This window comes from Oryzias latipes, chromosome 4, assembly GCF_053564925.1.
Source record: "Oryzias latipes strain Hd-rR chromosome 4, Olatipes_Hd-rR_3.1".
Lineage (NCBI taxonomy): Eukaryota > Metazoa > Chordata > Actinopteri > Beloniformes > Adrianichthyidae > Oryzias > Oryzias latipes.
This window is the reverse complement of record NC_136240.1, coordinates 14,702,567-14,714,410: the sequence shown is the minus strand read 5'-3', so window position 1 is coordinate 14,714,410 and position 11,844 is coordinate 14,702,567.

Sequence of the window (11,844 nt, the reverse complement as noted above, 5' to 3'; positions counted from 1 at the left end):
AAATCAAGTTTAACAGGATGGCCTGGATCATGAGAAAAGTAAAGATATAAGAAAGAAAATATGTATTGCATATGGATCAGAGTGGAACATTTTTAAGTAATGTGACTGACTTCCCAACAATTTTTTTTTTACAAGGCGAGGACTTGACCCTTTCTTTTACCCCGTCTTGCCTTTAATTGCACCGAGTTTGGATGATGTGGTTGTGACAGAGCACAGGCGGCGGCTGCTGCCTCACCCCTACACATCCTCAGTGAGACTTTTCAAGTCGTAACAAAGGTGAAAAGAAAAACTGAGGCTTTCCTTTTATTGACAGAACTTGCAGCTGTTTCTAATTCTCATATGAAATCTGTAGTGAGTGTTTAGGGGTCCATCAGTAAATGTCAGTGACCCATGGACACATTTTGTGAAGAAATGTCTAAAAAAAGACAGAAGGATTAAAAAGAAAATAATATGTCTTTAGTAACCTATGTCTCTTTTTCATCTCTTCTAGGTTTTAGAAAAAGACTTGAGGCATTCCCGACAAGCGTCTTCCAGGTATAATAAGGTTTCATGACAGGAAAAAGCCTTATGAAGCTGCCCATACCTGATGTTATCCAGTGCAGGTTTGTTCATATTTGTGTCATATTGAGGTTAACTGAAACACTGATTGTTATCTATGAGTGAAGAGCCTTTACAGGCCTGCATCTAACAAGGTTACCATACTGTGGCTGTCAGCTAAATCGTGACAGGTGAGGTCACATGAAGCCCTGCAACCTCAAGTCATGAGCAAAACAAAGTGATGAGTTCACAAAGGCCAGTCTCCCTTTGAGAACATGGGCCAACTGCTTGGCAAAGCTTCCCGTCTGACGTATGCTCCATTTTCCCGGATCTCTATAACAGAGTAATGGAAGGCCATGATCACAAAACATTTCTTCTCTGGAGGCTTGTCTGTGTTTTTTACAACAATACTCACCTTTGTGTGCTGTGCCTCCAGTGCAAACACTTTATTTTTAATGGTTAAAAAAACAGACTGCTTCAGTTGTGTCATCTCCACTTATGCCTTATATTTCACACCTAAACTATCTTAGAATTTCAAAGCACATGTGATACCTTCCTTTTCCGTCAAGGCTGCATTGGTGGAGCAGGGTACTCTTCTTACACAGATGTGGTGCATATGTTGATTTGACCTTTAAGTTAAGCCAGCATCTTCAAAGTATGAAATAACATACATTAAACTGAACTTCGTCCATTTTTTCTGTTTATTTTAAAGTGCAAACATAAGTGGAACTTAGTTACTCAGCAGTGTGCGTTTGGTTAAATAAAGAATGCATTCCTTGAATTTAAAGCTTTTTCCATTATCAGTCAGACTAATGCACTGCCATTCTGTTGCCGCTTTTAACAGCTCCTCTGCCTTCGTATGCAACGAAATCTGCCAAGAGAACACTCTCTGAGGTGATGACTTGGCTGTTGCAAATGGCAACCTGCGACACTAATCCAGCATTAATAAATCAAAGCAAACAATGTTTGAGCAGAAAGGGGGAAACGCAAATTTGTAATGGCTAATATTTAACATAACAATGAAGTTAATTGCTTGTGATACACTGGATGTAAAATGTACAGTTTATGTGGAGAGATTAGGTATTTCTTAATTTATTTTCCTTCATCCCTTTTAAATATATTTTTTAGTTTTCCTTTTTACACTATTTAATAAAGAATGAACCCTGATCATAGGAACTGGTGACTTCTAGTTCTTTTAATCCTTGGTTGGACTTGGTAAGTACCCTTCACAGAGCAACTTGTGATTTGTGTTACAGGTTTGGCTTTTGTCTCAGCGTCCTCCGTCTTTGGACTTTCAGGTTTGATCTAAATTGTTCCTAAAAAAAACAAAACTACTCCCTTTCTGACAATGTCTGTTTTGCATCGCTGCAGCTAATCCTGTGAACAGCACAGCACCACTCATAAATCTGCACTGTGGTTTACCTCCATGTGAGTTTATCGTTTCTTTCTGCATTTGTGACTTTAGAGCGATACATATGTCACCTGCCTCATTTACTCCAAAATATGTTTAAGAGCTATAACTTCTTCCTTTTTTCCATTTTGTCTTTATTTCTTTAAATATCTACTTAAAAAGACACATCATTATCTACCTGTTTGAGGGTTGTTGGTTTAGCACAACTATCTTGCATGGTCTATGTGAACATAGTCTCTTCACTGTCTGGATCACATAGATGGACACATCCAAAATGACATGTCAGAACAAAGAGAAGTGAAAAATCATACATCGTCACTGCATGCTGTTTTGTGGTACATAACTTTTCTCTTTAAGAATTAAACATTTCTTTCTTCCGTTGTTTTTGTGTTAAAAGAAATGTTCCTTTATACAAAGTCAAACAAGAGTTTGGTGATAGTTAATGTCGAGTTAATGATGTCAGACTGACTGGAGCTGAGGAATTGATTATTTTCAGTGAACACAAACACTGTACTTCCAAGAGATACAATTGAATTTTGCCATTCAAAGCTAGCGTCAGCAAAGCTATCATTGTGATCAAGAGAATGATCCAGGGTGGAAAGTGGTGTTTAAAGGGTTGTGGACAGGATGAGAGCTGTGGCAGCCCAATCTGGAAGGGCAACGAGCCACAAGCAACCCTCGGTTGACTTGGGTAATAGCCCCCATGTGTAGTGCACCAGGCCTCATCCCATGAGATACTGTGCACACAGGAGGGCACTTGAAAGCCTAGCAGCAATCAGAGCCAGAAAAAGAACGCAGGGGAGTAATCTGTTCCAGTTTTTGAAGCGTGCCAGGGATTTGGGAACAGAGATGAGTCTCCATATATGTGGGAGAGTGTGCGATTGCGCAGGGGACTTATGGTCTTCATTTGGGCAAGGCCATGGTTAGTTCAACAGAAAAAAGACTTTTTCATCCCCGTGCACAAAAAGATACACTTTTCTCAGATTCCACAACACATCTTAGACACAACCCGTCAGATTTGTAAGTAGTGCTGGCAGCTTGTGGTACAGCCACATCATTAAAATCCCTTCAGCTACTGAGTTATAGGTGGTTTGTTGACTTCCAAGGACATGTCATGGGCAGTAAGAAGTGCATAAGATCCAATGAGAGGTTTGCATCAAGCAGCAAATATGCAGGAACTGCTCTAACCAGGCAAAGTAGTGGTCAACATTTTACAGACTAATTTTAATCTTTTATGTTGCTATATTTCATAGGAGACTCGAGGTTTACAACATCTGATGGCTTTCTAGTTGCAGTTTCAGTGCTATTTTTTGAAAACCTTGTAACCTCCAGTTATGCATGTTCAAAAGATTAAGGGTACTGTACATGTAACCGTATGTATAGGAAATATTTCAAAATCATATCACCTTCAAAACAGACAGGTTTTCAAATTAAAGCATTTACCTTGAGTGTCATCCCAAATCCTTCCAAGAGTTGATGACGACAGCACACGCACAAAAGGTATAATCAGTAAGCAGTGACCCAGAGGAGGTCATGCTGCGCCTTGGGGAGTTGACTAATGAAAAGTCCAATCAGCGCAGCAGAGGACGATTAGAAGAAGCCCCAGGCTGCAATGGAGATGGAAGAGAAATAGAAGAGAAAGCAAGAGGAGGAAACAGCAAAACGGATGAGAGGAGGATGAGTACTGAGGAATAAATCCCACAAACACACACTCAGAAATACACACCTCATCCCTTTATAATGTTAGAGTGCTTGTGGTCAAAATAAAGTAGCAAAACAGGGAGGCCAAGATGTGCAACATGTGTTAACATTTTGTCTCTGCATTGCTTAATGACGGGGAGACATGATAGTAATTGCTGTTTATTTGTGTTCCAGAATTTATTGCTGTTCTGTAGCTGATCCTGTAATGAAAGACTCACACATCAAATAAGCTGGATAACACACCCTCATTATTAGGATAAATCACTGCGAAAAATACGTTCAGTGCCCAACCAAAAGTAAAGAAAAGGAAATCTATATTTAAACAATATTATAATGTTGACTTTTTGTCAATGGGTTTTTGTACAGGACATTTCTTAGTGTATTTAAGTGTCAACAATTCATACTTACACCAAGAGCCACCTTTCACAAGTATTGCTTTCTGTGAGCCTCTGTAAAAACAACTCGTTTGCTGGATGCTTTCAGGGCCACAACAAAATGTGCAACATTTGGCTTTGATTGTTGCAGCCTGTCTCGGGATTTAGACCAGTGCTTTGCAATTAATTTCAGGCCACAAGCCACCATGGCTAAAAGAGTTCCTAAAAAATTACCAAATGCCAAACTGTTTTTGAAAAAGCAAAATAAATAAATAAATCAACACAAAAACCACTATTAATGTTTTATATCGTGAAGAATAAAAAAATAGTAGGTTTACCAAAATACAATCATGACACACACTATTAAAGTGACAATTAAGTTATTTTATGTATGCTTTTTTAGGTATTTTATGGAGTTTTTGAAATGCTAAATTGAACTTCAGTATTCATCCACAATTGTAACACTTTTGTGCCTGTTTTTTTTTGTTTTTTTTTGTATGACTTTGAAGGATCTACTTTGTCAGAAAAAAAAGATTCAGCTTAAAATGTTTTTAAAGAACAAGTTCGGGTAATTTCTCATTTATGCCCTCCACCTTTAGTTCTCAATAAAGACTCTCTTTTCATGTGGAGTAAGCATTCTTAAAAGTCACAAACCTCCTTTCTAAGCCTTGAAGGTTAGGGTACTCCATAAATCTGCCCTGAATCTCCACAGCAGTCCAGAAACTTGTGAGGTAAGAAGCAGCACTTTTTACTCCCTCCACAATCATGGCTGACATGTCTTCAAGCAATGGAGTTACTCCCAGTTGTGTCTGTTAAGCTGCACAGGTGCCAGTGGAAAACTGGGATTTTAGTCCTATACAGAATTATTTCCAGACTTTCTATCCTTATTTTCTATAAAGTTAAGGTTGGCCACTGACATAAGTCAAGAGGCAAAGGAGAGACAAACTCTTCAGAGGAAGATGATCACAAATGACAAATCTTGTAAGGACCCAATGGTTTTGCAAGATAGTTTTTACCTTATAAACACAAACAGTATTATAATGTCTAAAAACATACTGAAACAACTATCAAAAGTAGGATTTTGCAGTTAATCTCAGGTTTTAAAACCAAATTGTTATTAACTTATAATGAGGTTTGACAACATTTGAATCTTCTAAATAGTTTCAGGGACTTAAATGTAACCTTCTTGCTTTCATACTATGTTGACAGTGGGCTCGGGTGACCACTTCCAATGAAAAGTCTATGTAAACTCGCATTTCTGACAACCGTGTTCAGAACTCTTACATTTACGTGTCATTAAGCACGTTTTTAAGTCTATTGTCAGGCCCTACATATACATGGCCATTGAACAAGGGTTAAAAATTAATCAACTTAATGTCCTCTTCAAATGATATAAGTTCCAACTGTTAGAAAATCGATCATGAAGGAGAAATTATTAATATTATTATTATTATTATTATATGACACCAAGTCTGTCATTTTTCATAACAGGTGAAAGAAAAAGCCTGAAGCAAGATTCGAGAGACTTGCACTGCTTTGACATTTTACATTTAGTGTCTTTCAACTGTGAGTACATGCGCTGGTATTGGGTAGCGACAGTCCAGTGTAAACACCGTATACTGACAGCATGTTCAAGAATGCCCATTTTGTGCGCACTTAAACGCACGTCATAAGCCTTGTATGTATGGAGCTTAAAGTTTCTAAAACAGCATGTGTCTCAGTGAAAGTTTGCCTGGTGCTTTCACTATCTCCCTCTGGTTGTTAGTGTTGATAAAAACAAGGCATTTCTGCCTCATGCAACCATTTCTTGTTTGCTATGAGCAGAGAAGAAACAGCCACAGAAAGTGAAAAGGAGAAAAGATGGTAACTTAATCCAGGGGATCAAGTTCAGAATCTCCAGGCGATGCTGTGACACGACTGCTCAACGAAGTGTTCAACTTTCCTCCCGAGCTCATTAGCTTGACACAGGAAAATTGTTTTGACAGTATAGATACAAACATCCCTTTCAATGTTTGTTTGGCCATCTTATGTGATGCGCCATCCTCCTCCTTCTAGCATCTAATTTGAGGAAGTGAAGCTGATGCGTGCATGTAAATCAGATGGCAGCCAATAGAGTCTCATCTGTTACAATGGAGTCATGTCAATGCAATGGAATGGACTAAATCTGGAAACATCTGGTGGGACATTTGGAACTGCCAACAGCGAGACACACAATCATTTCTCTTTGTTATTGTTTCATTTGACTGTGGCCTTTTTTTTTTCTTTCTGTTTTCTCTTACCTCTCATAAAACATTTTCAACAGTGCTGCTCCTTTCATCTCTCCAGCTCTTGAAAAGTTGTTGCACTTTTTTCACTTTTACTTGTAATTTAATTTATTTTTTATGTCTTAAAAAATCTGCATCCTTCTCTGTTCACATTTTAGCTAGTACTACCTCAACAACTCCATTTCTTAATGGAACCGTTCCTAAGAAGTGTACCCAAACACAAAGTTGTATCTTATTAATACTTATCAGAGAGTTGGCAGAACATGAAAATGTCAACATTCATACATTCGTGGTTAAACCGTTAGCATGTGAAGTAGGCCAAAACATTAAATCCTTCTGGATGTTGGCAATAAGTTATATGAAAAAATACAGAGGACATAAATACATTACAACTTACCTTTCCTGATCTCTGGAATAATTGGTAGTTTATGGCCTAAAGCGAAAGCAGAGCCACCACAGGGCAAAACAGATGAGAAGAGACGCCTGATCAGTAATGCTTAACACCGACTCTATCAGCACGTCTAACATATTCATTGTTAGTCCAAGACCCCGAGGCACTGCTGGTTAGACTGGAGGGAGACTCAGAGATGTGCGTCCATGCACAGACTGCCAGATGCTGACTTTTTAATGTTGGTGCCATTAACTGGATCCCATGACATAGTTTGGTTGCTGCGCTGCTCAGTGCCTGGGGAAGGATATCATTACATTTAATTTGGTGGGACAAAGAGCAAATATAAATTCAGGATGTCCCTTCCACGCAAATGTCAAGACTGATGGCAATAGAATTAGATCAGATTGTCTTATTTTGAAACACAGATCTGTATCTAGTGCACAGAAATTGACTGATTTTTTTTCTTCTTGCTTATTTCTCATCCATTATGAAATGAGTAACTTTTATTCTTTAAGAGAGGAGATTTATCTTGAGCTTAAAGACTAGACCTGCTCTGGTTGCATTGAGTATTTATTTTCAACTTCTGTATTACCTAACCTGCCTTGTAATTATTCAGAAAAATTGATTTAGTAAAGAATTGTACCCACGCGCATTTAGCAATTGCAGCCGATTTGTTCCATACTTGAGTCCTCTGAACCTTGCTGTAATCCGCCTCTGGAAGATGGCCTGGATTGTCAGAATTTCCATTATCATGCCCATGCATGGAACGGGTGAGCAGACTGGCCAAAGAAATCTAAAATGTAAATGTACTAATTGAATATTAATGCTAATAGTCTGGTTGCTCCTCTCAGACCTCCCTAATATAAATAAAGGTTAATCAAACTGAAGTTTGTTGATGGTACTGATCATTGTAGGTTAATCCATAATTGTGTTCATCCCTTATAGTCTTTTTTTGTTGTGTGCAATTGGCTCTACTGGATCTTGAGTAGGTGATGCTGTGTGTCCGTGTGTGTGTGTGTGCGTGTGTGTTTGAGATTAAACATAGCATCACAGCTTCCTCCAAATGGCACCACATAGATCCAGACGTACCTTTTCTGTAGCTGTTACCACATGAGTTGGCTGGTAGCTACGCAAATGTGGTCCAATAAGTGCAAAATACACCCCAGTGGAACATCTTGAATACAAATGCTTTCAAGATGACTATAAATACTCTGCTTTGATTTGCATGCCCAGCAAAAATGGAAAACAGATTGTTAATTGTATGAATAAACCCATTACCATAAAAGAATTGAGGGATTTCATTTAGAAGGATGTAGGTAACCGCCACAGAAAAATTGACACCATCAATGTGATTTAATTGAGCTATTTGAGGCTTACTCATTAGCAAAAAAGATCTTATTCTAGAAAACTTAACTTTAATTAGTCAATTCAATTAAGGCGACTCATGTCACACTTTTAGAATCTGCTAATGACACTTCTGCTAATGACTGTTTCGAACAGTAGCTCAAATTAATAGAGCATCTTCACGTATTGTATGTGTTTGACTAAACATGATTATGATTGTTCTTAATGGAAGGTACGAGTGATTATTAACAGGAATTATTAAGTCACATTAGGAAAATTAGAAGCATATTTAAAATGCAATTCTTCATCTGCCTATTTTTTTAATACTGTTTAAACATTAGGCGTTCTAAAAATATAACAACAATTTAATGCATTTGTATAATATGACTGCTTTAAAAAAAAGAATTTTTGGCAAATTGGGTCAGAAAATTTACCAAGCTGACCATCTGTCCCCCCAGTACTCCACAGTGCTTTGGGGGTCAAAGGTTTACAATGGCACACTGTGCTGGAAATGCAACAGAGTGTATCTCAAGAAATGAAAAACAGTCATGGTTCTGACAGAAGCCGTTAGTCACCAGTAGAATTTTTGAACGCTAACCTGCTGAGAACCACATCCTAAGAAAAGTACCAGTGTCCAATAAATCCTGGACGACCAAGCAAAAGAGGAATTTCCGACTTATCGCGTTAGGGAGGGGGGAAAAACACAGTGCAAGACAGGAGAAAGGAAGAGGGAAAGTGAGAACTGCTACCAACCTGACATAACAAGAGCCAAGGAAAATGATGACTCTTCCTGTCTGCAGAAATGCCTGTCAGTGATGGGATTACTGCTCAAATCCACCAACACAAATCTCTGGGTGTTTCCGTCCAAAATAAAAACAAATACTAATTACTTTTTTTCCAATTTACACCCTTTAAAATCCAAATGCATCTGCAACTAAACTGCAAGGAAGCGTGGATTTGTGGCCTCAACTAAAACTATATTGACTCAAGATTATTTCTGCTGCAAAAGACATCCAAACTTCTGTAAAAGGATCCTAATAATAATAACCATAATTATCAATCTAAGTATACATGCTGAATAAAAACCAGACGGTTTTGTGACTTGGTTTAAACCTCCTTTAAAGCTCAACATGGCATCACATTTTATTCGCGCCGGAGGCAAGTCAGATAAACCCGCTTCTCACTCCACAGGATAACAGGGCTGCTTGGATAGGCATTTGTAGCAATAAGATGTGATCTGAGACAAAGCTGTTTGACACAATATAGGAAACTGGTAGGAAGTGGAGTTGGATCAGCGGGGAGGGTGTAATGGACAACAAAAATACCACCCCTCCCACTGATAGATCAAGTGTGAATGCTCCACACTATAGCTCTGCAGTAGACTCTTTTTGAAACCTGAATTCCTCTGTGCATGCAAAAAGGATTAAAAAAATCAGAGAAAAACATTCGTAAATGTATATTTCTCTCTGCATATGTGTGGCTGGGCTTTTACATTTTATGGCTTTGGGAAAAGTGGTCTTTCAGAGGCAAACAGTGACCTCAGAGGTCACAATAATTTAGGAACTAATGCTGCTGAAGTGGATAATGAGGGGTTGAAACTTAACGACTGAGCTCAGGCTACTGTCTGTTGTTTCAGCTGAACTTAATGCGTCTTCTCCAGAGAAATGTTGTGATTTCAATTAAATTAAATATGACTGACAGAATATTCAAATGTTGTTTTAAATTCGAGAAGATTGCCACAGCCATCTGTGTTTCTGAGAATAGAAAAAAAGAAATAAAAGACATGTCAGGGTAACATATCTATGTCCCCAGACACTGAAGTAATAAATTAACTGGAAAAAAAAGTGGTTTTTGTTAGACTGAAGGCAAGAAATAGTAGAAATAAAAAAGAATGTGTCTGACTAAAAAATGTGATATAAAATCTAAAAAACAAAAATCGTCCTATTTTGGAAAGTATTTGTGACAAGTGGTCAATGTTAAACCAACATTTTACAGCACATGTGTCAAACTCAAGGCCCGCGGGCCAAATGTGGCCCGACGTGTCATTTTATGTGGCCCGCGAGAGCATAAAAGTTTTTCATTTCCTAAAATAAAAATCTGTGTGTATTTATTCATGTCTAGGGGGAATTGGACTTGAAATATTGGATTGGGCAATTATACATTAGGACTTAAACACTGTCCATATAACCTAACCTGACAGAATCAAATTTAAAAGGATTTATGATAGAGTAACAAGCAAACATATGTTTTCTATGCAACTGTAATTGTCACTTTAAAAAGTTATAATAAATAAATGAATGAGTTATTTAACATTAAGGAGTAGTTACATGTATTTTTCATTGCATTTAGTTACATGAATAAGTTATATCTGGCTCTTTGAGGACAACCACCATGCTGATGTGGCCCTCGGTGAAAATGAGTTTGACACCCCTGTTTTACGATCTTCTTCATAACTTGGTAACTTTAAAAAATCAAAATTGAATATCCTTCATTTTACGTAAATCCTAAGTCTTGCATATTTTATAATAGAAATTCATAATTCGGGCGACAGTGGCTCAGGCGGTTAAGCAGGTCGTCCAATGATCAGAGGGTTGGTGGTTCGATCCCTGCTCCCCCCAGCCAACTGTCGTTGTGTCCTTGGGCAAGACCCTTCACCCTCCTTGTCTCCAGTGCAGCCCCACTGGTGTGTGAATGTGTATGAATGATCCCAGTGATGTTCAGAGGGACCGTGTGTGTGAACTGGCAGCTACACCTCTGTCAATCTGCTCCAGGGCAGCTGTGGCTACAACAGTAGCTTACCATCACTAAACATGAATGAGGAGTGAATGAATAATGGTTACACTTTGAGCATCTGGAAAAATGCAGATAAATCCAATCCATTATAAAAAACAAAATTTGATTTTGATGTAAAAAAAGTAAACATCAGCGATCTCTTTATTGGACATTTCCATTAACCTAATTTTGATGGTTTGAAATATATTTTTCTTTACTATCTTCTATCAATCTGTTTTCCTCACAGAAAGAAAGTGAAAAATCTCGCAGACCAGAAGCCTTATGATGTCGATGTCCTCATTCTACCCTCAAAATAGTCTCCTGTTGAGATTTTGTTTTTGAGTTTGGGTCAGGTGATGTGGAGGTTATGCTGTTTGTATTTGCCATGCAGTTCCAGTCACTGTCCTTGGGGCTTGCTTGACTGAGTCTGGTTTGGGTTCAGTTTTGGGGTGGAGGGGAATCAAGCTATTTTAATAGGTGTTTCTGTGGGGCAGACAGGCCATTGGGTTTGGGATTAGGTTTCCCTCATGCCAACAGAAGTGGTTTGATCGTGTGTACCTGAGCCTTAATCAATGCCAAAAAAATGATGAAAGTAGCATCAAGAATGTTGGCCAGTAGCCACGAGACATTGAACAGATCACTGAAAATATCTTCAGGAGTCCTTGCAGCTTTTGAAGCTGACCGCCTGGTTCTTTCACACCTAAAAGCACGCAGAGACAGATGTGGATATATCACTTTGGTCCATCGTGTGCTGCTGATAATTATCACTGGTAAAGTTTATCCAGAAATGTTATTATCTAAGCCAAATGAATGAGAAAATTAGCTCAGGCAATATTCATTAGGACAAATTTCATCTGACGACAAACAGCTGGAGTTGTTGGAATAACAGACTTGCATTTATTGTAGCTGAAACCTGTTTGGCATTTCATAAGCAGTTCATATAGTTTTCCTTACACAGATTTTACTCATTATCCCAAAACAAAGTTTCAATACATACCCATAATGGAAACAAGCCAAATTGTGGTGGTGAATGGAGATCAGTTTGTGCTC